Source organism: Schistocerca americana, chromosome 5 (assembly GCF_021461395.2).
Source record: "Schistocerca americana isolate TAMUIC-IGC-003095 chromosome 5, iqSchAmer2.1, whole genome shotgun sequence".
Lineage (NCBI taxonomy): Eukaryota > Metazoa > Arthropoda > Insecta > Orthoptera > Acrididae > Schistocerca > Schistocerca americana.
In genome coordinates, this window is record NC_060123.1 from 226,907,731 (window position 1) to 226,934,389 (window position 26,659).

The following is a 26,659-nucleotide window of genomic DNA, read 5'->3' on the forward strand; positions in this document are numbered from 1 at the left end:
CCAACGTCCTCTTCGATGACTTTCTTTGGGTGTGTGTGGAAGATATTGTGTTCCTGATATTGTGACTTTGCAACAGAGCATCAGAGACGCCATTCGCACAACACCACGAGACGTGTTGCAGAATGTGTAAGGTTAGAAACTTGATGAGTAAAGGCAAATGTGGTTGTTGGTGCTGTGGTCTTCAGTCCAGAGACTGGTTTGATGCAGCCCTCCATGTTACTCTATCCTGTGCAAGCTTCATCATCTCTCAGTACCTACTACAACCTACATCCTTCTGAATTTGTTTAGTGTATTCATCTGTTGGTCTCCCTCTACGATTTTTATCCTCTGCGCTGCCCTCAAATACTAAATTGGTGATCCCTTGATGCCTCAGAATATGTCCTACCAACCGATCCCTTCTTCTAGTCAAGTTGAGCCACAAATTTCTCTTCTCCTCAATTCAATACCTCCTCATTAGTTATGTGATCTAACCATTTAATCCTCAGCATCCTTCTGTAGCACCACATTTCGAAAACTTCTATTTTCTCCATACAAATACCTTCAGAAAAGACTTCCTGACACCTAAATCTATACTCGATGTTAACAAATTTCTCTTCTTCAGAAACGCTTTCCTTGCTATTGCCAGTCTACATTTTATATCCTCTCTACCTCGACCATCATCAGTTATTTTGCTCCCCAAATAGCAAAACTCCTTTACTACTTTAAGTGTCTCATTTCCTAATCTAATTCCCTCAGCATCACCCAACTTAATTCGACTACATTCCATTATCCTCGTTTTGCTTTTGCTGATGTTCATCTTATATCCTCCTTTCAAGACTCTGTCCATTCCGTTCAACTGCTCTTCCAAGTCCTTTGCTGCCTCTGACAGAATTACAATGTCATCGGCGAACCTCAAAGTTTTTATTTATTCTCCATTGATTTTAATACCTACTCCGAATTTTTCTTTTGTTTCCTTCACTGCTTGCTCAATATACAGATTGAACAACATCGGGGAGAGGCTACAACCCTGTCTCACTCCCTTCCCAACCACTGCTTCTCTTTCATGCCCCTCGACTCTTATAACTGCCATCTGGTTTCTGTACAAATTGTAAATAACCTTTCGCTCCCTGTATTTTACCCCTGCCACCTTTAGAATTTGAAAGAGAGTATTTGAGTCAACACTGTCAAAAGCTTTCTCTAAGTCTACAAATGCTAGAAACGTAGGTTTACGTTTCCTTACTCTTACTTCTAAGATAAGTCGTAGGGTCAGTATTGCCTCACGTGTTCCAACATTTCCACGGAATCCAAACTGATCTTCCCCGAGGTCGGCTTCTACCAGTTTTTCCATTCCTCTGTAAAGAATTCGCGTTAGTATTTTGCAGCCGTGACTTATTAAACTGACAATTCAGTAATTTTCATATCTGTCAACACCTGCTTTCTTTGGGATTGGAATTATTATATTCTTCTTGAAGTGTGAGGGCATTTCGCCTGTCTCATACATCTTGCTCACCAGATGGTAGAGTATTGTCAGGGCTGGCTCTGCCAAGGCTATCAGTAGTTCTAAGGGAATGTTGTCTACTCCCGGGGCCTTGTTTCGACTTAGGTCTTTCAGTGCTCTGTCAAACTCTTCACGCAGTATGATATCTCCCATTTCATCTTCATCTACATTCTCTTCCGTTTCTATAATATTGTCCTTTCAAGAACATCGCCCTTGTATAGACCCTCTATAAACTCCTTCCACCTTTTTGGTTTTCCTTCTTTGCTTAGAACTGGGTTTCATGTGGTATAACGCTCGTTTCATTTCTTGTAGCCAATAAAGGGTTACATTGTTTTCTTACCAGGGTAAACGTTTACGAACATCCTGTATGATTAAGTCTGGAACCGCGGGATCACTACGGTCGCAGGTTCGACTCCTGCCTCGGGTATGGATGTGTGTGATGTCCTTAGGTTAGTTAGGTTTAAGTAGTTCTAAGTTCTAGGGGACTGACGACCTGAGATGTTAAGTCCCATAGTGCTCAGAGCCATTTTCCACAGCCTGTATGAGCATGCATGTAAAACCGGATGCTAGTTTTGAAAATAAAAACTTCTCAGACCTATGCGTTAGCTGTAATTTAATCCAACTTCAGTAATGTACAAGATATGCACAGTCTTGTAAAATAGTATGAATCTACGTACCGCGCTGTGCCACGGCTTAACTGCGCCGCGGAAAGGCCAAATAAATCGATGACGAGGATGTACACACGGAGAGAGTGCGGCAGGCCGGTAATACCTGCGAGCGGCACGTGGAATAGGCCTGGCTGCTTGGAGTGGAGGTGGTGGTGGGGCTGGAGCGGTGGTTGTGGCGCTGGTGGGCCGTGTGATCAAGCGGCCGGCTGACAGCACAGGCCGGCGCTAATTAACGGCTGCAGCCCCAACAGGGCCGTGGCCCGTCACACACAAACGTAGACACGCCGCGGCTACACCGCGCCGCACACAGCCTCTAACTCATTCAGCTGCGCTTGCCTCAGCACGCAACGTAATCTGCGAGGACACCCACCAGTCACCGTGGACACTTGTTTCAAGCGACCAGAAATTCCACTTCCTAATTCGGCATGGCGGTTATCGCCGATATAACCGGTTTTCGATTACATCGGTTTTTTTCATCTCCAGTCCAACCAAACTGTTCCAACCGCTCAAAATAACCAGTTACTGAAATAACCTATTTTCGGTTTTTTATTACTGTCGAGGGACATGAAAGGGAAGCAGTGGTTGCCGGCCGAGGTGGCCGTGCGGTTCTAGGCGCTGCAGTCCGGAACCGCGGGACTCCTACGGTCGCAGGTTCGAATCCTGCCTCGGGCATGGATGTGTATGATGTCCTTAGATTAGTTAGGTTTAAGTATTTCTAAGTTCTAGGGTACTGACGACCTCAGAAGCTGAGTCCCATAGCGCTCAGAACCATTTTTTTATGTATAAAATGTGGACAGGCAATGGCAAGGAAAGCGTTTCTGAAGAAGAGAAATTTGTTAAGATCGAGTATAGATTTAAGTATCAGGAAGTCGTTTCTGAAATTATTTGTATGGAGTGTAGCCATGTATGGAAGTGAAACGTGAACGATAAATAGTTTAGACAAGAAGAGAATAGAAGCTTTCGAAACATGGTGCTACAGAAGAATGCTGACGATTAGATGGGTAGATCGCATAACTAATGAGAAGGTATAGAACAGAATTGGAGAGAAGAGAAATTTGTGGCGCATCTTGACTAGAAGAAGGGATCGGTTGGTAGGCATATTCTGAGGCATCAAGGGATCACCAATTTAGTATTGGAGGGCAGCGTGGAGGGTAAATATCGTAGAGGGAGACCAAGAGATGAATACACTAAACAGATTCAGAAGTATGTAGGTTGCAGTAAATACTGGGAGATGAAGAAGGTTGCACAGGATAGAGTAGCACGGAGAGCTGCATCAAACCAGTATCTGGACTGAAGACAACAACAACAACATTACTGTCATCTTCTTCTCGTGGTCACCTCCCCCTAGTGAGCCCCCTACCAGAGCTCCGTATGGGCGGACCATTTCGAAATCTTTTGACGATGGAGAGCTTATGGAAATTATCTATCCATGAACCACCATTCCTCGGATGAGAAATCTACGATCTAGCAGAAACATGGGCAAATAGTTATTCGCTGTGACCTCCTAGCTTCCATTTCAACCCAATGGAATCGATATGGGCCCAGACTGGTAACTTTGTCGTGAATACTTCCTACAATCTGAACATTCATAAACGAAGCTCTTAAAAACGTAATCTCTGAAAACCGGAAGGAAGCCGTCCATCATAAGCAAGTACGAATCACAGAAAAAGCATGGCGGAATGACGTTATTTTAGAAAATTCAATAGAGGAAATAAATTGACAGTAGCTGTCACTTCAGGCATTTGATGACGAAAGTAGTGTCAGTAATAGGTTTTATGTAATGAACAAGTACAAAGATGTATCAGAAAATGTAGTAACAGGGCATAAACGTAGTTATATGTTTTTCGTAATGAAACCACAGTACTGATAACTTAGTTTTTGACACCCGAGTGCAACATTACGCAACACATTGAACTAAGAAGAATCTCGTGTCGGCAGTTCCCGTTTGGGCCTGATGGAAATTGACGCACTGTAAAGAATTTGTTCACGTAATGTGTCCGCCCAGTTTCGGTAACAAACTTTCCCCACCTGTCGAAAATTCAGCAACGTCATCAGATAACGTGTTTTCGTAAACGTTACGCATACTGAGTAATGAGAAATAGCAGAAATGTGGACAGCGAGAAACTTTTCATAATTGGTGATAAGGTTAAGGTATTGTGCTACTTAGGTGGAAAAACAACTCATGCAATACGGAGCAGGGAGGACATGAGCATAGCACTGACAAAAAGGGCATTCCTAGCCAACAGAAGTATACTAGTATCGAACATATGTCTTAATTTGAGGAAGCATTGTATTGTAGTGAAACATGGACTGTGGGTAAACCGGAACACTGGTGAATTGAAACTTTGAGATGTGGTGCTACAGAAGTATGTTGAAAACTGTATCCACTGATAAAGTAAGGAACTAGGAGGATTTCCGGAGAATCGGCGAAGAAATGAACACTTCGAAAACACTGACAAGACGTAGGGACAGAATGGTAGGACATCTATTGAAATATCACGGAACACTTTCCATGGTACTAGAGGGAGCTGTAGAGGGTAAAGAAAACTGTAGAGGAAGACAGAGATAGGAAAACATCCAGCAAATAACTGAGGACGTAAGATCCAAGTGCTACTAAGAGATGGAGAAGTTGGCACAGAAGAGGAAATCGCGGGGGCCGCATCCATCACACAAGTCAGAAGTCTGATGTCCAGATACACAGAATCAAAATATCAAACAGAATAAGTAAATAGAAGAAAACTTGGTCCGTCCACCGTTCGCTGCCTTTCTCGAAATGTAATGAAGGTCTGAATACCACAAGAATTCAACAGTATTCTCCTATTAATTCCCATTTTTAAACTCTGAAAACAGGACATGTGTAATCAAGGATCATACTACTATTTAGGCATTACGAAGTCAGTGCTAAAGGCTGTAAAGTAAGGTTGAAGAACTCTTATTTTTCGTGTCAGACTGTCCGTTTCTATGAGCCGCAAGAAGATAATGGCGTATTATATACACAGTGGCAACAGATCAACTAATTTCTGATTTTGAAATCAACAACGAGTGATTATTACTCAAGCCATAACTTCCTTTTTACTATTTAACGGAAATGGCAGACAAATAAAAAGTTTTTCTGTAAACATTTTTGCGTTCTTTTTGTTTAACTATTTCAAATGAAAAAGCCGGTTTTAGACCAATATACATCTTCAGTTCTCAACTGGAATTTAAATACAGTTGACTTCTGGCTGACAAAGCGAAAAATGCTCTTTTAATAAGTACAAACTAACGATTTAGATAGTGGTCACAAACAAAAACAGTTACATGACAAGTGCTACACTTTCAGTAATGAATTAATCAGAAGGCAATATTTATTGTCCAATCTGTTCGTAAATATCATTCTATAGTGTGTAGACCTCTAAGTTGACTCCTTTCACCAGAAACTATAACATTCAATGACGCTATCAATCTTTCAGAAGCCACAGCCGCCCTATCAGACTTTTTTCTTAACAGAAGTTTTACCTTAAAGCAAAAATTATAGCACCATTGCTGTAGCAAATTGATACATCAGTTTCATACCTTGTTATTAGTAAAAAAATAAAAATACCTGTATCGGTTTTAACCGGTCGGTTTTTCCCATTTCCACTGTCGAGTGTTGTTTCTGAGCCCTTAGCCAATGAGCGTTCGTGCTCGTGAATCTTATGAACCACCTCAACTATATGAAACCCTACTCTTTAACGACCATGAACATCCTATCTGTATCACTAAGAAGCTGAAACGGTCACCCATTCCACTTGCAGGAGGCGTACCCAGTAACTTCCAAGACAACCAGAAAATTCATTTTTAGTATCTCACACGATTGACAGAATTTAAAAATTTAAAGTTCTGTCATAACCTACTCACTGAGGGGTATAACGTTACGTCAGGCGTTTAACACAATAAATCAGGAAATGAAGTTCGTGTTATGAGTATGTGACAAGGCAGCTTAACTCACAGTGCGCAAATTAGGTGAACTACACTGAAGCGCCAAAGAAACTACCATCTCCGAGGTAGGATGAAGTGGGGACTTTTCCGTACGACCGTTTCAGGAGTGTACCGTGAATATCAGGAATCAGGTAAAACATCAAATCTCCGACATCACTGCGGCCGGAAAAAGATCATGCAAAAACGGGGCCAACGACGAATCATTCAACGTGACAGAAGCGGAACCCTTCCGCAAATTGGTGCAGATTTCAATGCTGGGCCATCAATAAGTGTCAGCGTGCGAAACATTCAACGAAACATCATTGATATGGGCTTTTGGAAGCGAAGGTCCACTCGTGTAGCCTTGATGACTGCACGACACAAAGCTTTATCGCCTCGCTTGGGCCCCGTCTACACCGACATTGGACTGGTTATGACTGGAAACATGCTACCTGGTCAGACGAGTCGTCTCAAATTGCATGTCAGCATGCTGGTGAAGGCTCTAATGGTGTGGGGCGTGTGCAGTTGGAGCTATATCGGACCCATCACACGTCTCGATGCGATTTTGACAGGTGACACGTACGTATGCATCCTGCCTTATCATCTGCATCCATTCATGTACACTGTGCATTCCGACGGACTTGGGCAATTCTAGCAGGACAATGCGGCACCTCACATATCCAGAATTGCTACAGAGTGGCTCCAGGAACACTCTTCTGAGTTTAAACACTTCCGCTGGTCACCACACTCCCCAGACATTAACGTTTTGAGCATATCTGAGATGCCTTGCAATGAGCTGTTCAGAAGAGATTTCCACTCCCTCCTACTCTTACCATGAATCCTGCAGGGCTGTCCATAAATCCGTGTCAGTTCCCTCCAGCACTACTTCAGACATTAGTCGAGTCCTTGTCACGTCGTGTTGCGGCACTTTTGCATGCTCGCGGGGGCTCTACACGATATTAGGCAGGTGTACCAATTTCTTTGGCACTTCTGTGTATATCCATCCAGTATTCGGGAGTGAGAGTACCTAGCGAATTTCAACAAAAGACACACATAATTTCAAACCCTTTGAAACTTCTCACTGACACCCTCAAATAATAATCAAAAGTATGAAATTTTGTCACTCCATTTTCGCTGTTAATGCATTAAAATCAGACATGACATCTCAATTTATTACTTCATTAGTTCACTCGCATCACATTTTGCAGACAGTATCCATGTACACTCCTGGAAATGGAAAAAGGAACACATTGACACCGGTGTGTCAGACCCACCATACTTGCTCCGGACACTGCGAGAGGGCTGTACAAGCAATGATCACACGCACGGTACAGCGGACACACCAGGAACCGCAGTGTTGGCCGTCGAATGGCGCTAGCTGCACAGCATTTGTGCACCGCCGCCGTCAGTGTCAGCCAGTTTGCCGTGGCATACGGAGCTCCATCGCAGTCTTTAACACTGGTAGCATGCCGCGACAGCGTGGACGTGAACCGTATGTGCAGTTGACGGACTTTGAGCGAGGGCGTATAGTAGGCATAGGGGAGGCCGGGTGGACGTACCGCCGAATTGCTCAACACGTGGGGCGTGAGGTCTCCACAGTACATCGATGTTGTCGCAAGTGGTCGGCGGAAGGTGCACGTGCCCGTCGACCAGGGACCGGACCGCAGCGACGCACGGATGCACGCCAAGACCGTAGGATCCTACGCAGTGCCATAGGGGACAGCACCGCCACTTCCCAGCAAATTAGGGACACTGTTGCTCCTGGGGTATCGGCGAGGACCATTCGCAACCGTCTCCATGAAGCTGGGCTACGGTCCCGCACACCGTTAGGCCGTCTTCCGCTCACGCCCCAACATCGTGCAGCCCGCCTCCAGTGGTGTCGCGACAGGCGTGAATGGAGGGACGAATGGAGACGTGTCGTCTTCAGCGATGAGAGTCGCTTCTGCCTTGGTGCCAATGATGGTCGTATGCGTGTTTGGCGCCGTGCAGGTGAGCGCCACAATCAGGACTGCATACGACCGAGGCACACAGGGCCAACACCCGGCATCATGGTGTGGGGAGCGATCTCCTACACTGGCCGTACACCACTGGTGATCGTCGAGGGGACACTGAATAGTGCACTGTACATCCAAACCGTCATCGAACCCATCGTTCTACCATTCCTAGACCGGCAAGGTTGGTTGGTTGGTTTTGGGGAAGGAGACCAAACAGCGAGGTCATCGGTCTCATCGGATTAGGGAAGGACGGGGAAGGAAGTCGGCCGTGTTCTTTGAAAGGAACCATCCCGGCATTTGCCTGGAGCGATTTAGGGAAATCACGAAAAACCTAAATCAGGATGGCCGGACGCAGGATTGAACCGTCGTCCTCCCGAATGTGAGTCCAGTGTCTAACCACTGCGCCACCTCGCTCGGTCGGCAAGGGAACTTGCAGTTCCAACAGGACAATGCACGTCCGCATGTATCCCGTGCCACCCAACGTGCTCTAGAAGGTGTAAGTCAACTACCCTGGCCAGCAAGATCTCCGGATCTGTCCCCCATTGAGCATGTTTGGGACTGGATGAAGCGTCGTCTCACGCGGTCTGCACGTCCAGCACGAACGCTGGTCCAACTGAGGCGCCAGGTGGAAATGGCATGGCAAGCCGTTCCACAGGACTACATCCAGCATCTCTACGATCGTCTCCATGGGAGAATAGCAGCCTGCATTGCTGCGAAAGGTGGATATACACTGTACTAGTGCCGACATTGTGCATGCTCTGTTGCCTGTGTCTATGTGCCTGTGGTTCGGTCAGTGTGATCATGTGATGTATCTGACCCCAGGAATGTGTCAATAAAGTTTCTCCTTCCTGGGACAATGAATTCACGGTGTTCTTATTTCAATTTCCAGGAGTGTATACCACTGAATGTACCTGCAAACTTAGGCTATATCACTGTACGACGCACTACTTGGAAGGTATGACGTCCTATGCACTGAGATGCGTGCAAACATTTAGTTTCGACTTTTTCATTAGTCTATGGGTGAATAGTATAAAACCAATAAAACCAACGAAATTTCAGTTTTTCATCTTCAGTCGTAAATGTTTTACATGCTCAACTTCAGATCTTTAACTCATTAACTCATTTATAAAGTACTCAGACGTTTGAAGCTGTTTTACACATGGGAGTTCGAATCTTTACACAATCAGGAATGCTGGAACGTATAAGTCACCCTGTCACTAGCGCATTCTGCATTTGCTATAACTGGATTTCGCGTAAGTATGGGACATCGATAGTACTTTTTCCATGTATCTGTGTGTACACAGCACTTGATGATGATTCTCTGATGATACGAATACTCCTACTGGTATATTATGGCTGGTAGTTACGATAACCTTATTGTGAACAGCTATTTTTCTCTAGACTGGACCTTCATCTACTTCTACATGACTACTCTGCAATTCACATTTAAGTGATTGGCAGAGGGTTCATCGAACCACAATCATACTATCTCTCTACCATTCCATTCCCGAACAGCGCGCGGCAAAAACGAACACCTAAACCTTTCTGTTCGAGCTCTGATTTCTCTTATTTTATTTTGATGATCATTCCTACCTATGTAGGTTGGTCTCAACAAAATATTTTCGCATTCGGAAGAGAAAGTTGGTGACTGAAATTTCGTAAATAGATCTCGCCGCCACGAAAAACGTCTTTGCTTTAATGACTTCCATCCCAACTCGCGTATCATATCTGCCACACTCTCTCCCCTATTACGTGATAATACAAAACGAGCTGCCCTTTTTTGCACCCTTTCGATGTCCTCCGTCAATCCCACCTGGTAAGTATCCCACACCGCGCAGCAATATTCTAACAGAGGACGAACGAGTGTAATGTAAGCTGTCTCTTTAGTGGACTTGTTGCATCTTCTAAGTGTCCTGCCAATGAAACGCAACCTTTGCCTCGCCTTCCCCACAATATTATCTATGTGGTCTTTCCAACTGAAGTTGTTCGTAATTTTTACACCCAGGTACTCAGTTGAATTGACAGCCTTGAGAATTGTACTATTTATCGAGTAATCGAATTCCAACGGATTTCTTTTGGAACTCATGTGGATCACCTCACACTTTTCGTTATTTAGCGTCAACTGCCACCTGCCACACCATACAGCAATCTTTTCTAAATCGCTTTGCAACTGATACTGGTCTTCGGATGACCTTACTAGACACTAAATTACAGCATCATCTGCGAACATAGCCGGCCAGAGTGGCGGTGCGGTTCTAGGCGCTACAGTCTGGAGCCGAGCGACTGCTACGGTCGCAGGTTCGAATCCTGCCTCGGGCATGGATGTGTGTGATTTCCTTAGGTTAGTTAGGTTTAATTCGTTCTAAGTTCTAGGCGACTGATGACCACAGCAGTTAAGTCGCATAGTGCTCAGAGCCATTTTGAACCATTTTTTTCTGCGAACAACCTAAGAGAACTGCTCGGATTATCACCCAGGTCATTTATATAGATCAGGAACAGCAGAGGTCCCAGGACGCTTCCCTGGGGAACACCTGATATCACTTCAGTTTTACGCGATGATTTGCCGTCTATTACTACGAACTGCGACCTTCCTGACAGGAAATCACGAATCCAGTCGCACAACTGAGACGATACCCCATAGGCCCGCAGCTTGATTAAAAGTCGCTTGTGAGGAACGGTGTCAAAAGCTTTCCGGAAATCTAGAAATACGGAATCAACTTGAGATCTCCTGTCGATAGCGGCCATTACTTCGTGCGAATAAAGAGCTAGCTGTGTTGCACAAGAACGACGTTTTCTGAAACCATGCTGATTACGTATCAATAGATCGTTCCCTTCGAGGTGATTCATAATGTTTGAATACGGTATATGCTCCAAAATCCTACTGCAAACCGACGTCAATGATATAGGTCTGTAGTTCGATGGATTACTCCTACTACCCTTCTTAAACACTGGTGCGACCTGCGCAATTTTCCAATCTGTAGGTACAGATCTATCGGTGAGCGAGCGGTTGTATATGATTGCTAAGTAGGGAGCTATTGTATCAGCGTAATCTGAAAGGAACCTAATCGGTATACAATCTGGACCTGAAGACTTGCCCGTATCAAGCGATTTGAGTTGCTTCGCAACCCGTAAGGTACCTACTTCTAAGAAACTCATGCTAGCAGCTGTTCGTGTTTCAAATTCTGGAATATTCCATTCGTCTTCCCTGGTGAAGGAATTTCGGAAAACTGCGTTCAACAACTCCGCTTTAGCGGCACAGTCGTCGGTAACAGTGCCATCGGCACTGCGCAGCGAAGGTATTGACTGCGTCTTGCCGCTTGTGTACTTTACATACGACCAGAATTTCTTTGGATTTTCTACCAAATTTCGAGACAATGTTTCGTTGTGGAACCTATTAAAGGCATCTCCCATTGAAGTCCGTGCCAAATTTCGCGCGTCTGTAAATTTTAGCCAATCTTCTGAATTTCGCGTTCTTCTGAACTTCGCATGCTTTCTCCGTTGCCTCTGCAACAGCGTTCGGACCTGTTTTGTGTACCACGGGGAATCAGTTCCATCTCTTACCAATCTATGAGGTATGAATCTCTCAATTGCTGTTGCTTCAGCCGTATTGTAACTTATTTTCCTATGTTCTTCCAATTTATTTTCGCAGATCTGATGGCAGAAAGCCAAAACCAATAATATTGTAAACTGTGGCGCCTCTTTTTGAGATTTAAGCTATTTTTTGTATTTTTGTTGTTGTTTCCTTTCCTAACGAGTAATAAATAGCAATTAATAAAGAGCAAAGATGCATAAGATGATGAAGTACCGGAGCGAAGAACTATAGGCTGACCAGAGACATGATGCAGAATACGGCATAACGTGCTTAAATTGTTTCTTTTGTAAAAGTATAAACTGACGAAACAATGTTTATTCACTTCTCCTCTAGCGATTCCTATTGAGATTGCTATTCATATCGTTCGTTGATGATTCATGTACTGTATACAGTCGAAAATATAATTTCAAGAAAAGTACTACTTAGAGTCGTGTGCTTTATTTAGATAGCCTGAGTCATATATCATTTTCAAATAATTGCTAAATGTGGCCTTCATAATAACTGAAGCTATCGTGGGAGAAATTTTTGGTGGCTTCGCCGACAATTAGTGAGAGTCAAACTTATCTGTAAAACGGAATATGCATCTTTTCCAAATTACGTTAAAGAAAGTCCGATAGTTTTTCTACAGTCGAGACGACGACTACTCATTTCGTAGTTTCAAAGGAATCCCATGAGCCGAGGTTACTCGAACTTTGCTTCGTGTAAGCTTGTTAAGCACGGAAAGAGAGTAACTTTCAGAATGTGATGCAGGAAAATATAGTGTGCAAGGGTGAAATAGTATTCAGACTTTAGAAATAATTTTACTCCATCGAGTCTTAAAGGATCGAGAAATCATAGCTATACTTAAAACAGTTTTGTGCTTCAAACAGGAAATTGATATAACTACGCACAATAACTACAGTCTCCCATCACATAAAATACTTAAGTAGTAATATAGTACTTTCTTATTTCGATTTTATTTGCAGAATTACATAATAAAGCGCCGAGTATGATTACTGGAACTGTAATTGTACACTTCTCAATTCAGCATAGCCAGCAAATGATCTGCTTTAACAGTAATAAACGGTGGCTGTTAGCTCAACGTATCGTAGGCCAACAGAAATCGCCTCTCAGAGTTCTTGGCGTAGTGTGCACTTTGTAAAAGTGGCGCCTGAAATCCCATAAAGGCACGACAGCACAGCTGGGATGGGGGCTAATAGATCGGGTGAACAACGACGAAGTGCAGCGCACGAAGCATATCTACTTGCGCTTTTACAACCAGCACCTTTACGTCACGAGAGGTCGCTCAATGAACAGGAAAGGTCAGGATAAAATCTGCGTACTTACCGGTGCCTGTCCAGCTACTTGCTCCGTAGCCACGCGAGAGCAAGCAGTAGCTTAGAACAACAAGTAGCTAAGCGTGTTTCCAGTACGCTGGTGCCGTACACTGTCGTCACCAATGTATTTACGTCTAACCGTGCTATCGGAGGTCGCTTTAACGGCACTGCAGACACGCACTTTAGCTTACCTCAGCTATCGTAGGTATCGTATGATCACGCTTCCTCCTCAGCAACGAGTTAAATACACATGCATGCAGACACGTACAACTGCGAAGGTTCCGGTAAATGTAGTTAGCTTGATGAAGGGTAAAACCATTTTTCTCACGGGCTATGAACTTTCTTCAGAATAGACCAGATGCATTACTAGAGTCAAGACTTTCTGGGGGACAGAAATCAATACGTTGCTCTTAACGGGAGGAAATCGACATCTCTAAAGGTAATTTCTGGATTACCCACGTCCAGTATTACAGGGCCATTACGACATATAAAGAAATGATTAATAGACAACGTCGGAAGTCCACGAGCCCTTTTGCAGACGATGCTGTGACCCATTACGAAGGTTGCAAATCCTAGATGACTGTATCGAAATACAGGAAGGCTTGCGGAGGATCAATGTTGGTGCAGGAACTGGTAGTTTACACGGAACGTAAAGAAGAAATGTAATGAATTGCGCACAAGTAGGGGAAGAGATTCATAACTGTTGACTTACGCACTGGAAACGGTAACAATCGTAATAAATAAATAAAGCCTAGGAGTGACAGAAGAGACCGAAAGTTTATCAGTTTCGGATTTTTCACCCGCAGATAAATATTCATGTAATTGATTCGCTCACATGAGCAATGGATCCACTTCCTTCAGTGCGGATGCACAAATACGTCCGACGTCTGCGGGAGTCGGACAGTAGCGAGTATGGAGGAAACGGACAGAGCTGAGGATACGTGGCGCTCGGTGGGAATGTGGGTCGGCCATGAGGCGTGCCGAGGTAGTCCTCACAGTTGCGATAAAGCTGTGTCCCAGATGGAGCAGTGGTTAACGCACCTGCCCAGTAAGCAGGAGATCCTGGGTTCAAATCCCGGTTCGGCACACATTACGTGTAATGTCCCGATGCAGGTGACGTCAGTAATCCCTTCCCTTCCCTTTCTCCCACCCCTCCCCTCCCCCAAACCAATTTACATATAAACCAAAATGTTCTCAGGCATCAGCCATTCTAATGCTTATGGCGTCGTATCTCCTGAACGGTGTGTTGTATAATGATATAAATTTGGCAGATACATGCAATGATGTATGTGGATACTCTCTGCAAATTACGGAAGTGAAATTGATTCACGAAAGCAACGCCTTAAAAAAAATTCTTTTTCGACCGCTTCTTTGGTACTGTTCATCAGCCTGCTATCATTTCCATTGTATTGTATTTCTATTTTAACCGGGGGCCAAGAAACGACGGAGAGGCTCCGTCCCCGCCGTAGCCGCAGTGGTCCACAACCCCATGACGACTACCGCAGTCCACTTCAACCCTTCGCCACCCCACACCGAACCCAGGGTTATTGTGCGCTTCGGCCCCTGGTGGACCTTAACGACCGCATGTGGTGTGACACAATTAAATCACGATTTTTGAGTAGTTTGAAAAAATTAGAATCAGCAGTAGAACACTGGTGAGCTTTCTGTTATATTCACTCACTTATCACTTTCGAGAGAAGAAGCGAACAGTGAACAAAGTTTTCTTTTCTTTGCCTACGTAATTTAATATTTTGATTCTATTATCTTGAAACTGAGGGAGTTGAGCCGGCCGCGGTGGTCTTGCGGTTCTAGGCGCTGCAGTCTGGAACCGCGGGACTGCTACGGTCGCAGGTTCGAATCCTGCCTCGGGCATGGATGTGTGTGATGTCCTTAGGTTAGTTAGGTTTAAGTAGTTCTAAGTTCTAGGGGACTGATGACCTAATATGTTAAGTCCTATAGTGCTCAGAGCCATTTGAACCGTTTTTTGAGGGAGTTAAAATTTTTTACTCTTCGTTAAGTATTTACATTCATTTCGGGGAACACTTGCATAAAAACCGAAAATCAGTTACTTCAGAAAACGGTTATTTTGAGCTGTTTTAACAGTCACATTAAATTGGCATTGATATAAACCGATATAACCGGAAACCGGTTTTTTCACCGATAGCCGCCAACCCTAATCTGACTGTGGCCACCAGTTGCCGTCGAGTCCAGTGCCTTGTCAAAGAGGTGAGAAAGCAAGAAAAAGAGTTTGTCTGTGTTGGAATATGCGGGATGTTTATCTACCACAACAGGGCAGCGAGCATTCAAAAAGGTATTATAGAAACGAACCGCCATGTAAACCGAACACAGTGCATCGGTATCGACAATTTACGGACACTGTACACATTAACGTGTTGGTCGACCAAGCGCGACCGAGCGAGGCGGCGCAGTGGTTAGCACACTGGACTCGCACTCGGGAGGACGACGGTTCAATCCCGCGTCCGGCCATCCTGATTTAGGTTTTCCGTGATTTCCCTAAACCGCTCCACGCAAATGCCGGGATGGTTCCTTTGAAATGGTGTTGTGTCTAGACAAGACAGCCTAGACACAATGAGAGGAAGCCGAAAGGCACGCGTTTAGCTAAAGCTGGATGGCGTGAAGTCTGAAACAGGATACGTAATGAATGCTGTAAAGAAAAGTACGTAGCTTCTGGAATACTTAACTTTAATCCATCCTTTTGGTACATCTGGAGATTGTGGCGATACAAGTGAGACTCTTTAGATACATGCAATGTTACTAATGGCGCCTTGCTAGGTCGTAGCCATTGACTTAGCTAAAGGCTATTCTAACTATCTGCTCGGCAAAGGAGCGAGGCTTCGTCAGTGTAGTCGCTAGCTACGTCGTCCGTACAACTGGGGCGAGTGCTAGTCCGTATCTCGAGACCTGCCTTGTGGTGGCGCTCGGTCTGCGATCACACAGTGGCGACACGCGGGTCCGACATGTACTAATGGACCGCGGCCGATTTAAAGCTACCACCTAGCAAGTGTGGTGTCTGGCGGTGACGCCACAAATGGCACAACTGACTTCCTTCCCCGTCCTTCCCTAATCTGATGAGACCGATCTTCGTCTCTTCCCCCAAACAACCCAACTCGACCAAGCGTGCCACATGCAACCATGGAGAGGGTGAGGGATACTTTCACACGCAGTCTAAAAAACTCAAAGGTCCAGTGTAAAAGAAAATAAAAAATAAACGATCCGCGCAAGCCACAACTCAGATTACCGCAGCAAACTCTCTAGAAGATCTCAAACCGCGGAAGATTATGGCCGACGCCTTCAATTTTGCATCACAACGCAGAAAGCACTTGAAGATGCACACTTCGCCACCAAGCTGATGTCCAGCGACGAAGCGACCTTCCATTTCTCTGCGAAAGATAATCAGCACAATTTGAGTGTGTGGAGCACTGAACATCTTCATGAAATTGTGTCGCATGAACGAGATTCGACGAAGGTTAATGTTTTCACAGTAGGACATTATGCAGAGAACTAACAGACTGTATGTTCCTTGATATTTCATTTTAGTATTAGAAGCTTATTTCGGCTTTATTGCCTTCGTCAGTACGTGTCCTGACGTTGTCTATAGATATATATCAACTTTGAGTCAACCATTATTCCCGTCCGTAGTTGTTGGATAAATTTTTTCCAGCAACGTTTTACAGTTGTTGGATAATTTGCTGTATCTGACGGTTGTAGAAATTCAAGTTTGACAGTTAGTTGCTTACTCACAAATATTTTTTCTGTTGAAGCTCTACGGGCTGTTTTTATTCTGTGAGAGGACTTGACGGGTGCTTCTTCCCTTGATATGGCACAGTTGTGATTGATACTGAGGAAAACATTGATGCTGTCAGAAAAAATGCTAGACGAAGACAGGCGAGTGACCTGAGACCAGACAGAGGATACTTTAGGGCTAAATGCACCAGCAATTCGTTCGATAGTGCATGGTGATTTGTAAGTAAAGAAACTTTGTTGTCTCTGGGTGCCGCAGATGACACAACGTATGACTTGGTGCCAAGAGATGTTAAAGATGTCTTCTAAGGGACATTTTCAGCAGGTGAATAACATCGTGCTAAGTGACGAGACTTGGCTGTACTATTATGACGTGCCGACTAAGACTGAGAACAAAGTTAGGGTCTGTGAAGATGACGACACACACGTGGCGATCAGAAAATCGCGATCAGTAAAGAAGAAAATGATAGCCGTTTTTCAAATCGATTAGAATTATGGAGCGTGTTGTTTTGGACACACAGAAGACAGTCACAGCTAAGTGGTACACTGAGCGGTGCCTGCCCAAAGTCATCCAATCTTTGAAGATCACACCGAAGTCGAGAATGAACACTTGATTCCTCCAACCCGACAATGTACTGGCTCACTGCGTTGTATACGGTCACAGTGTAACTTGCAAGCATCAGCTAGGGAGTCGGCAAACGATCGTATTAATAGGTTATGTCAGTACGACCAGAAATTCGATAAAGACCACGCACTGCTAGACGAAAATATCATAAAACAAAAAAGGGATAAAAATGTAGAGTAGTGGACAATGTTACTTACAATGATGCTGACAACGCGAAATAAAGAACACGTCTCTTGTGAAAACTCTCTGTCGGTCTACTGACAAACTGTCGTCAGCATAACCTAAATACACTCCTGGAAATTGAAATAAGAACACCGTGAATTCATTGTCCCAGGAAGGGGAAACTTTATTGACACATTCCTGGGGTCAGATACATCACATGATCACACTGACAGAACCACAGGCACATAGACACAGGCAACAGAGCATGCACAATGTCGGCACTAGTACAGTGTATATCCACCTTTCGCAGCAATGCAGGCTGCTATTCTCCCATGGAGACGATCGTAGAGATGCTGGATGTAGTCCTGTGGAACGGCTTGCCATGCCATTTCCACCTGGCGCCTCAGTTGGACCAGCGTTCGTGCTGGACGTGCAGACCGCGTGAGACGACGCTTCATCCAGTCCCAAACATGCTCAATGGGGGACACATCCGGAGATCTTGCTGGCTAGAGCACGTTGGGTGGCACGGGATACATGCGGACGTGCATTGTCATGTTGGAACAGCAAGTTCCCTTGCCGGTCTAGGAATGGTAGAACGATGGGTTCGATGACGGTTTGGATGTACCGTGCACTATTCAGTGTCCCCTCGACGATCACCAGTGGTGTACGGCCAGTGTAGGAGATCGCTCCCCACACCATGATGCCGGGTGTTGGCCCTGTGTGCCTCGGTCGTATGCAGCCCTGATTGTGGCACTCACCTGCACGGCGCCAAACACGCATACGACCATCATTGGCACCAAGGCAGAAGCGACTCTCATCGCTGAAGACGACACGTCTCCATTCGTCCCTCCATTCACGCCAGTCGCGACACCACTGGAGGCGGGCTGCACGATGTTGGGGCGTGAGCGGAAGACGGCCTAACGGTGTGCGGGACCGTAGCCCAGCTTCATGGAGACGGTTGTGAATGGTCCTCGCCGATACCCCAGGAGCAACAGTGTCCCTAATTTGCTGGGAAGTGGCGGTGCGGTCCACTACGGCACTGCGTAGGATCCTACGGTCTTGGCGTGCATCCGTGCGTCGCTGCGGTCCGGTCCCAGGTCGACGGGCACGTGCACCTTCCGCCGACCACTGGCGACAACATCGATGTACTGTGGAGACCTCACGCCCCACGTGTTGAGCAATTCGGCGGTACGTCCACCCGGCCTCCCGCATGCCCACTATACGCCCTCGCTCAAAGTCCGTCAACTGCACATACGGTTCACGTCCACGCTGTCGCGGCATGCTACCAGTGTTAAAGACTGCGATGGAGCTCCGTATGCCACGGCAAACTGGCTGACACTGACGGCGGCGGTGCACAAATGCTGCGCAGCTAGCGCCATTCGACGGCCAACACCGCGGTTCCTGGTGTGTCCGCTGTGCCGTGCGTGTGATCATTGCTTGTACAGCCCTCTCGCAGTGTCCGGAGCAAGTATGGTGGGTCTGACACACCGGTGTCAATGTGTTCTTTTTTCCATTTCCAGGAGTGTATATAAGGGGCGTTCAAAAAGAAACGAACCAGAGGCATAATTATAGAAACCAGTACCTGTATGTTAGAAGTATTGACCCTGGCTGTTGAGACACTTGTCCCACTGTGACACAAGGCAGTGAATGACTGTCTCATACAATTCCCGGGGCTGCGATGTTAACCAGCACGTACAGCTGGACGTCGTCGTCAGAGGTGAATCGTTTCACCCTCAGAGCCTTTTTAAGGGGACCAAAAATGGCGTAATCACAGGGAGGCAGGTCCGGACTGTATGGAGGGTGGCCGAGAATCTCCCGTTTGAATTTCTGTACGAGTGCCGCGACTGTGTGGGCCGTATGAGGCTTTGCATTGTCGTATAGCAGAATGACCCCACGGGTGAAATTGCCTGGTAGTTTTGATTTGATCACTTGGCGAAGGGCGGTCAAGGTTTGCGAGTAACGCTGGGCATTCACTGTTGTCCCGTGCTGAAGGATATGAATCAGCAGGGGGACCATCTTGGTCTCCTTAAAAAGGCTCTGAGGGGCAAACGATTCACCTCTGACGACGACGTCCAGCTGTACGTGCTGGTTAACATCGCAGGCCCGGGAATTTTATGAGACAGCCATTCACCGCCTTGTGTCACAGTGGTGGGGCAAGTGTCTCAACAGCCATGGTCAATACTTCTAATATACAGGTACTGGTTCCTCTGGTTTCTGTAATTATGTCTCCGGCTCGTTTCTTTTTGAACGCCCCTTATAAAATTTTCTTCAGCTCCTTCGGCATCTTTAGTAGAAGCCTTGGTAAGTGTTTGTAGCTATGTTTTCGCCCCATTTCAGTCTCTTTATTGTGTGACGAACGGATGGCGGTTGACGCATCTCTGTCAAGCACACTTAGTAGTTAGATTTTTGTTGCTTAAATAAAACGCTTCGCCTTAGGAAGAATGAGTAATGTTTAAGTATTACTGTGTTGGCAGTGCCAGATGGAGGTTAAAATGATGGAGCAACGTGAAAATATTTTCCAGCAGAGCCAGGTTCTGGAAGTGTATTTGCATACCAGAGAAGTAACGATGTTTGGAAAGCAAGTAGCTATTAATATGTAAAACACCGCTGTCGCGTAATTTAAGTCCTCATCTGCATCAAGTTTGAGTAAATTGTATAGGGTGCTAGGGACACTCGGCGGTGTTAGTACCTCCTCAAACGCACCTGCTAAATTCCTCCACCCGAGAGCTTCCACCTGCACTACTGTCGTACAAACCTCCCATCCCTCCGAATTTGTAACAACATTATTAGCTCGGAAGCTCCGTCAGGCTGTCCAAGGCTGATGCTTTCGTCTATATAAGAGGTGTCCAAACTTTTAATTTACCTGGGCCACACTGGAAGAAGACGAGTATTTTTGGGCCGCACACAGCGTATTTAACACTAACAATAACCGTTGGACAAAAAAAGGGACGGCGGATGATATATATTTAACATATTTAAGTAATAGATCATGATCAAATTTTTCTTTTAGTTGGATGCCAGATTGCAACTCTATGCTTTACAGTTGAAAATCTTCTGGTAACGTATCCACATAGTTTGTAAAAGGTGTCTCACAAATACAAAAAAAGTTGATTCTATCTTGAAACAGATTTTCAAGTTGTTGCATCAAATCGAAAAATATAGCTGCGTGTCTCACCTCGTTTTTAGGATTATGTTTTCCAGTTTCAATTAGAACGCTTTAATGTTTGAAAGACTGTGCTTATAAGTAGGTTTCTACTTTCAAGATACCTGTTTGTTACCTAAATGAAGAGTCAAATCTACCAAAAATGCTACATCTGCCATCCAGCTGTCATCGTCAAGTTCTGGCAGAGATTTCTCTTTTGATATCATGAACAATTTGATTCCATTAATTGTTGTTGTTGTTGTTGATGTCTTCAGTCCTGAGACTGGTTTGATGCAGTTCTCCATGCTACTCTATCATCTGGCCGTAATAACGGCCTTGATACGCCTGCGCATTGGGTCAATGGATCAAACAGAGCTTGGCTGGAGGGTACAGGTACAGCTGCCCACGCAACTTCAACACGATACCACAGTTCATCAAGAGTAGTGACTGGCGTATTGTGACGAGTCAGTTGCTCGGCCACAATTGACCTGGCGTTTTCAATTGTGAGAGATCTGGAGAATGTGCTGGCCAGGGCAGCAGTCGAACATTTTCTGTATCCAGAAACGCCCGTACAGGACCTGCAACATGCGGTCGTGCATTATCCTGCTGAAATGTAGGGTTTCGCGATAGGCTACAATCTGACCTTTATCAAAGTCGGAGACGTGGTGGTACGCATTTCTCCTCCTTAAACGAGGCATCACAACAAGGTTTCACCTGGAAACGCCGGTCAACTTCTGTTTGTGTATGAGAAATCGGTTGGAAACTTTCCTCATGTCAGCACGTTGTAGGTGTCGCCACCGGCGCCAACCTTGTGTGAATGCTCTGTAAAGCTTATCATTTGCGTATTACAGCATCTTCTTCCTGTCGGTTAAATTTAGCGTCTGTAGCATGTCATCTTCGTGGTGTAGCAATTTTAATGGCCAGTAGTGTATATGCGTGCAATGTAAACTCAACTAACGCTGAAAACAGAATAAAGAATTCTTTCAGAGGCACGACCTTGTACTTTGACTACAGAGTACATGAATCTGACTGTGCCATTACAATTGAAGCCACAAAATTTGAAACATAAGAAAATGTCCCCAGATTTTATAGTTATGGCCAATATGTTTTCATTCGTGGGACTAAAAGCTACTCTAGCATCCGTAGCGTGAGGCAGGGATCACGTATTGGATATTTTTTTAATACATCCCTCGTTTTATTAGTATACATGTGACCTGTCCGTTAATAGTGACGATTTCTTTTCTAATGAGCGCCGAGTTGAGAAAGAAAGGGTAGTATGGGATGTATTGCTGAATCGCCCAGTACCATGTGACTTTCATCTTACGGTCCACGAGCACTATCTCCCGCAATTCTTGAGGATGGAAGAGAGTCCTTAGTGCGTGCCTTGGTCGTAGTGATCGACCCGTACATACTGCAATACTTCGAACAGTTCTTCAGGAAGTGTACTCTACAATCACAGAACAGACGGTACACACTGTGATGAAAGAGAGTGTGTACCGTCTGACATTGTTGCATCGCTCTGCTGTGTATTGCACTGCTTTCACACTGTTGTGAAGGTATTTTTTTGCGAAAATACAGGTTACTGGGATGACAAACCAAATAGAACATAATTACCGTACACCACAGGTCCCTTACACTCACACTATATCCTTGAATAACCGCCGAAATTTTGTCGGTAGAGTTCGCGGTCGCTCCATGTAACGATGATATAGGGAGGCGCAGAGAAACGGGAAAATTTGAGATAAGTAGGAAAAATGAAGCAAGCTTAGGCAACTTTGATGCTGAAATGTGTGATCTACAGGAGTGGAAATTTTATCAGCCAACGACGAGGCAACTTTTCGCATTGGACGAAGAGTAATCCTTACCACTGCAGCTTGCAGGTCAAAACCCGAACCAGTCTCTTCAGAGACTACAAGTGAAGAAAGAACTTTACCACGGGAGCGGACCTCATAGTGGCGCTGAAACACACGGAGCAGCTGTCTGTCACACTCTCACCGTGTGGGTAATAAGCGTTCACGGCGAAGACACGCCGCCCGCCGCCACACTTAAAAATTTTAAATTTTACTCGACGGTTTGGCGTCCTTTCTCCCCCCCCCCCCCCCCTCCCCCCCGCCGCCACCAATTACTGAACATCTGCAGGACTGCGAACATCAAACGTTTCCCTTTATCTGCGCCACCCTGTCGACTAACAGAATAAATAATGCAACACTATATGGGCTCGATACAGGGAGAATCGATCAAATTTTAATAGGGTATGGGTGTTAAGGTTGTTCTCTTTTTCAGAATATAAAATTGTGGAGTTATTTCATGGAATTGTGTGCTCACCAGATATATTCATTTAATTTCTTCAATAAAGTAAATGCAGTCGGCATGGTGAACATGCAGTGCTAAGTACAATCGTTCGCATTTGACCCGAATACTGATTTGGTTGATGTATATCGTTACCACGTTAAAAGCCGAGAATTTACAGCATCTGTTTATCGAAGTGCCTGCTGGTATCTTCCTATTCCTCTGGCCCTCAACACAGTCTCCATTCCTCTCAATGTATCCTTTATTCTGCAGCCTATTTTCATTCAAGTGTCCTGATCAGTTTACTTTCTTCCTCTTATTGCTATTCCTTATTTTATCTGTCCATTTCATATCTTCCATCCTCCTCTACGTCATCTGAAAAAAACCTCTGAGCGTTTCTCCGCTCTACGTCACACTGTCCCTGTCCCGGAGCCACACAGGATGACACGACATAGAAAATACTTCACTAATTTCTTCCTTAATTGTTTATTTAATGGATCACAGGCAATACTTCTACTTTAAAATCATTTTATATACAGGGCATCCGCAGCTGCTGAAGTGACAATTAAAACGACAGCTGTCAGCGGTGTTTTCATAATCACGATCTACTTTAAAATATGTGCTTTTATGTTACTGATTATTTCACACTCCCAAGCACTAACTTATCAAAAATTTTCACTTATATCTTCCTCGCTTACCTCGTAAAATTTATTATTGTCTTATACTACTTCATTTTTATCTTCATTCAGTATTGTTCAGTTCTTTTAAGATATTAATTGCATTTTCATTTTTACGTAATTGGCGAATCTTATACATTTGATCAAAATTCCTTTTATTGTCACGCCACTCTTCTGTTAGTAACAGTGTATAATAAATCATCTAAACAGATATTAAACAGAGAAGGTAAAAGACAAAAACCTTGTCTAACCATTCTCTTAATTTCTATTCCTTCTTTCAGCTAATCTTCTATTCTTACTTTTACTCTTTTTTGCCATGTCTACATTGCTTAGCCATACTTCGCTTACTAGTCTTTCTTTCCAGTTAATTCTGATCTTTAGGAAGTCTAAAAATTTAATTCATTCAACTGAATCAGAGGCTTCTTCAAAGATAACAAAAAATTATCAAACTTCTCTGCCGTTCTCTATGAATCTTACGCCAATTACTCGAAACAATGGTACTGCTTCTCTTGTACCTTTGCTCCTTTGCTCGTCCAATCCTCAGTTTACCAAATAGTGTACCTGAAACTGCACAGCGCAGCAGACGAGTGATCAAAAAATGGTTCAAATGGCTCTACGCAATATGGGACTTAACATCTGAGGTCATCATTCCCCTACAGTTAGAACTACGTAAACCTACCCAACCTAAGGACGTCACACACACCCATGCCCGAGGCAGAACTCGAACCTGCGACCGTAGGACAAGTCATCAACACTTGGCAGAACGCTCTATACCCTGTGCAGTCTACGGCGACTGCGGCCGAATCTGTTATCTGGAGACAGTGTGGCTGGTGGCCGCCTCGTCAAACCACACCAGTCCAGGCCTTTGTGCGGTCCACAATGCGCAGTAATGGGAGCGCCTCAGCGGCCAGGCATGCCCGCCTTAACCTGGACCACAGGCCTTACCGCCAGCCTGTGTTCTGTCTGCTCAGGCCTCAAGTTTGTTTCCACAGTATGCAAGAAGCACGAAAACCGTGCACCAACAGGAGTCGAACCGATTCACAGGTAAGTGGAAGACACACTTTTGCTCACACTCATCTAGTACACGCGAACTAGATGTACACGTGCTCCACAACATGAATGTAGCGAACATCACAGAGTTACACTAAAAGCGTTTACACATTTTCATAGGACAAAGTAGTGCAGTATAGGCTGTGATTTCCCTTTCCGCCTCCAAATCGCAGAAGTGTGCAGTATGCAAAAGCAAGCTTGTGCATGCATGTGCACTCGAGTCGGATATCTTCTTCCTTTCTCCAGTGCTTTCTCTGCTCCGAGTGCTTCGTGGTGGGTACTGTAGTTCTTAGCGCACGAAGGTGTTTTGTGGCCTATGGTACTCGTTTCTAACGTTAGTGATTAATTTCGTTGCTTTATTTCAGTTATGTATGTTATGTAAGGAATACCATCTAACAAACGGTTTAGGACAGGTTCTATAAAAGAACATACAATATGAGTACCTTCTGTATGTTTATCGTGTAGTACCAGGCACACGATTCTCGGAGGGAATTATTTTAATTTTTGAATTATATTTTCTACTTGTTACTTCTTTTCAGAAAGAAATTACTGAAAATGAGAAAAGGAAAGTGGAATGAGGAGTGCTTAAAAAAGGCTGTGAGCAAGGCTACGTCTAACAAAATACCGCTAAGGAGGCAGTTTTCAAAAAGAAAAATATCGCCACCGAAAAGAGAACAAAAGCAGAAAAAAAAACGTCTGAAAGAGAGTTTAAGGTAGCTGAATATAATAAGCGTGAACCAAAGTAAAACAAACACGCAAATGGTCCCCATGGAAAACCTATTAAAAAATGGAATTTACTGATTTACTGGAAATAATGGGCCAACAGAGAAGACTGAAAAATGCACTACTTGTTTGGAGCCATATTAAGACGACTGGGCAGTGTGTACCAAGTGTGGACGCTGGTACATGTTAGATGTGCGGAGCACTGTAGAACAATGGCTGAGCATTGGTGAACGGAAGTACCTATCCTTGTGTGTCCCATTATTATTCAGTAACTATTAATGCAGAGCATCATCAACAACCGATATTACAGCGGAAAAGGCAATCGCCGATAATGCAAGACACTTTTTACAAGCCTTGTCATTGGAGGTCGTTTACTTTCGCGGTAAATTACTATAAATCACAAAAATAATTACACTATGCTGTCCATAGAACATGTCTTGAGGTAAGAGAGTAGTGTATTAATATTACGATTCACCAACACAGTTACAAATGGTTCAAATGGCTCTGAGCACTATGGGACTTAACATCTATGGTCATCAGTCCCCTAGAACTTAGAACTACTTAAACCTAACTAACCTAAGGACATCACACAACATCCAGTCATCACGAGGCAGAGAAAATCCCTGACGCCGCCGGGAATCGAACCCGGGCGCGGGAAGCGAGAACGCTACCGCACGACCACGAGCTGCGGACGACACAGTTACAAAGCAAAGTCTGTAAACTCCAGTCGGCTGATACTGCATGACTCTCCGCCGTAGCAATTTCCAAGTCTCACGTAACGTATTTACGACGACCCGTTTCGGTAAACAGAGTTACCATCATCTGATCTGTAAATAGTGTACATGAAGTGGACAGCATGTCAGATTGTAAAAAAATAGCACACAACGTTACAAAATGCAATACATACAACGAATTATTATTAGACACACCGCGGTAAAAGTTGATAGAAGTAGTTATGGAATATTCAGTCGGTTCCACAGATATTAATAATTTGACTACAAAGTATTAATGTTCCACAACAATATTTATCACTTCGTCATGAAGCGGCTTTCAGCTTCTCAGGCCACCGCCATATACCTTAATGCTAAATAGATAGTCCAGACAGCTTCAGCGAGAATTCATAGCTATGCGAGAAGTCTCTTCACCCTCAACGGGTGACCGTGTGGTGTGCAGTGTCCAGCCACGGAATAATCGGTGCTATATTCCTTGATGGCGCGGTGACTACCGAACGGCACGTGAATAA

General features: G+C 44.6%; 1 protein-coding gene across 1 annotated transcript in view; it reads right to left on the minus strand.

Annotated features, from left to right (window-relative positions):
• The window catches only part of LOC124615694, a 429,028-nt gene that overhangs the window by 294,632 nt on the left and 107,737 nt on the right, over window positions 1-26,659 (minus strand). The window lies entirely within an intron of this gene.